This window comes from Haliotis rubra, unplaced genomic scaffold (genome assembly GCF_003918875.1).
Source record: "Haliotis rubra isolate DU_JTF1 unplaced genomic scaffold, ASM391887v1 Scf709, whole genome shotgun sequence".
Classification (NCBI taxonomy): domain Eukaryota; kingdom Metazoa; phylum Mollusca; class Gastropoda; order Lepetellida; family Haliotidae; genus Haliotis; species Haliotis rubra.
In genome coordinates, this window is record NW_025767423.1 from 308,597 (window position 1) to 312,518 (window position 3,922).

General features: G+C 40.1%; 1 protein-coding gene across 5 annotated transcripts in view; it reads right to left on the minus strand.

Annotated features, from left to right (window-relative positions):
• LOC124259067 (mRNA export factor GLE1-like) overlaps positions 1 to 3,922 on the minus strand; it is a 447,176-nt gene that overhangs the window by 280,920 nt on the left and 162,334 nt on the right. The window lies entirely within an intron of this gene.

Below are 3,922 nucleotides of genomic sequence, written 5' to 3' on the forward strand. Positions count from 1 at the left end.
TAAAGGGTTCTATGGAAAACAGTGACTATTGCGCACACTTTTGTGGTTAACATGATAGTCGTGCATTGTGTCTTCTATCTGTTCTATGTTCTAATATATACAATGATTGTTCTAAGATTTTCTGAATACGACTCAGTGGACACACTTGAAACAACGAAGCTTACGTGGTTATCGATACACATTTGTGTCTAGTATATGGCATAACATCGTAACGTCGCTGCAAATACCCAAGTGTTTATTTATTTATTTATTTATTTTATTTAATTTTTTTTTTATTTACTTACTTATTTAGTTATTTGTTTAGTTATTTATTTATTTCGCAAAAAGCACGTCTCGGTATTATGAAGACAATAAGTACACTTGGAGATATTAGTAACAAAACCTTTTCCCAAATTTTTAATACGAAAATAAACCCAATTTTGACTTATTAAGCAGAAAGCTGTGGATTGGTAGACTTTCGTCAAATAGAAAGAATACATTTCGAAAGAATCGATTACCGAAATAATGTTATAATGTGATGTTTTTGTAGGATGGAAATGGACAATGAAATCGGACATCTCATGTTAAGAACTTCTTATTCTCTATTGGCTTCGGAAATGTTTGGAATGCACAATATGTAGAATCTCATACGTCATTCACGCAGTCGTTAACCATAAGACTTAAAGACATATATCTTCAAACATGGTGTGAGAAAATATCTATGTCAAGTAAATGTTTTTATTATTCAAACTTTAAAAATGATCTGTTCAATGAAGTATGCTTACCATGTGTAATATAAGCAATGATGTTTAGCTCACGATTTATTGATTGAAAGCGACAGATATAAAAATTAAAAAGAAGATAAAATATGTACACTTTGTAATTCAAATGAAACTGAAACGTTGTAAATATGTTAAAAGGTACTTACATGCTATACAATATAATACCTATTTAAATGATAGTAAATAGATATGCGTTTACTATAAATACACTGCAAGGATGAAATGCAATATTACTTCAATGAAATAAATATTAACCTTAATGTTACACTGTGTGTCTGTCCAAGTTGTCCAAGAGTCAGTGCAGAATGAGTGAAATTGTGCATGGAGTTAGTGACACCAATCAGCCGAGAAGCGTCATGGCTTGGGCAATTAGTGAGACAGGCCAAGCTCTAAAGCTTAAACCTTAAACTGCCTAGAAATAATATAGCTAAAAGGAGAGAATAATTATATGATTAAAATAATATATTTACACTAAAATACACCTGACAAAGCTATAACACTACGAGGCAGCGACAACCACGTTGCCACGATTCAATAACATCAGAGAGATGTTTGGTTAGTCTAGTAGCTACAGCGTTGACTCCTCACGCTTTGACGTTGCTAAAGGCGGTACAAAGGTATATCTACTCACTAACCCAGTATGGCATAACACGGCATCACTATGGTTACATGAGAGATGATCACTCCATCCACAGCGGAGTCACATCATCACCTGTTTGCGAATGTACAAGGGTATTAATCCCACTATAATGGAGACCTATTACCATGGATGCATGAGGATGACTTAATCAATGCATCGTCAAACTATCCTAAATCCATACATCAGCGACATGAACGGCATTCCGGTATCAACAACGCGTGAAACATCAATTGATGTACAATTCCTAACTTAAAAATACCTCGAGCGAGTGAGAGAGTTGGGTTTTACGCCGTTTTTATCAATATTCAAGCAATATCACGACGGGGGACACCAGAAATGGGCTTCGCACATTGTACCCATATGGGGAATCGAACCCGTGTCATCAGCGTGACGAGCGAACGCTTTAACCAATAGCCTACCCCAACGCCCCTAAAGATGTTTTGAACTTCAGGATGACTGATATGTCTCATTTTAGCCGAAAATACTAAGCCCGTGGCGCAGTATGTCGCCGTGATGCAAGAAAAACGTTTCTATCCCGCAGGAGACATCAACGGGGCAGGCAACTCGTGACTGACTCCCGCCATTCGCTGCATTAGTTCGATGCAAGACAAATTGCTTGAAGCGTCATATAAAAGTCTTATGTCTTCTTTTGTTCCTGAACAAGTCGTGACTGATTCGAAGGTTTCAGTGAAGAGAGGTGGCGATCCACAACGACATTTAGACACGCGGGACGATCTGGAGGGTTCCCGTTGACCAAGATCTCTAAATGACAACACAGCTATCCAGACGGCAAGTGGAAATTATATACGGAGCAGAGTTTGGTCCCTTAGCTACTAGGATCCGCTGGTTCAGAGTTCGAATTTCAGATATGTCTCGACCATGGCCAGTATATGACCATATTTGTGCTTTGAGAATCGCCAGACCTACGGAATGTTCATAACCTATGCCTTTTTATGGTGATAAGGATACAATATTGTTTGGTCTCACTGACATAACTATCACCATCCTCGATAATCTCTTGGGTGTACTGAAGCCCATTTCTGGGGTCCCCCGCCGTGCTATTGCTGAAATATTGCTAAAAGCGGCGTAAAACCAAAGTCACTCACTCACTCACTCTTGGGTATACGTTCCGATACGTCTTCACTAATGGAGATTTATCGGAACGTATACCCTGGAGATTATCGAGGGTGAACTAGCTCAAACCTTTACAATAATACCATCACTTGTAATATTTCTTAGGGGGTGTCCGAAGAAAACATTCTCTAGTTAAACCGTGCTAAACATGGTGTGGGTGATATGTATGAAGAACATGCACGCGTCATTAGAAAATAGCGTGAGTGAGTGAGTGTAGTTTTACGCCGCTTTGAGCAATATTCCAGCAATATCACGGCGAGGGACACCAGAATAGGGCTTCACACATTGTACGAATGTATGGAAACGAACCCGGGTCTTTGGCGTGACGAGCGATTGCATTAACCACTAAGCTACCCCATCGCCCCTAGCGTGAGTGAAAGAGTGAGTCATTATATGAGCGAGAGAGCGTAGAACACCCTAAAGTGTCTTAGACATTTGCCTGTCCTAGACATTTGCCACTCTGGTGAAACTCTTGACAGGGGCGTAGGAACGGGGTGGGGGTGGGGAGGGCTTAGCCCCACTTTTTAAGACGAAACAATATCTACCTTACCATTTCAATTTCATTTTGATTATCAATACTTTAATTAGGCCCCTGAAAACCGTTCCTACGCCCCTGCTTGAAGACTGGAAATGTGCTTGAAAACCAAGCATCGTTAAGAAGGTGAATCCGGGATTCAAACCAGCGACCGTGCATTCCTGACGTTCCTGACGGAACAAATCTGAATTGCGGCGGCTTAGATAACGGGATGACCCGTGCTTCCATTTTCTCCACCTTGTTCACAGGGGATGTTCATACAGGGAACATTATCGCATTATTAATCACGCGTAGCGGGAATGCCGGGGTTATTCTGGTTCCTGGTATTGAGAATCGACAATATTGGTTCCTGGTAATGTGAGGATGGATTAATTATGTAGTGATAATGAATGAATTATCTTTAATTGTGTGCCATATCACTCATTCATTTATTGTTTATGTGTTACAATGACGTGCTGGCGATTTCAGAATTTATTCTGTTTACAGTTTCATTTTGGGGGCATTATTTAAAGGTTAAATTAATTTCACTATCAAAACGGTGGCTACAGATGTACCATGTCGGTGTAGACAATGATGGCTATAAACACTGCCATTAACGTCTTCTATGGGGGAGCAACTTCACGGAACGAAAGGCGTCCTCTGCGCGTTGTCACGTTTTCTGCATACCTGACTGAAAGTTACTTTGTCATTACCTGCGACATTGTCCACGCACGATCAGGGCCAACCGACGCAGATATGCATTAACAACACCTCATTCAATACCACAGCAGTTGCCTCCCTTTCATGGTAACCATATTTGGCCTTATTTGAATTTGTAAATGCTCTGTACGTGTGCTATTCACGCCCAGGTAA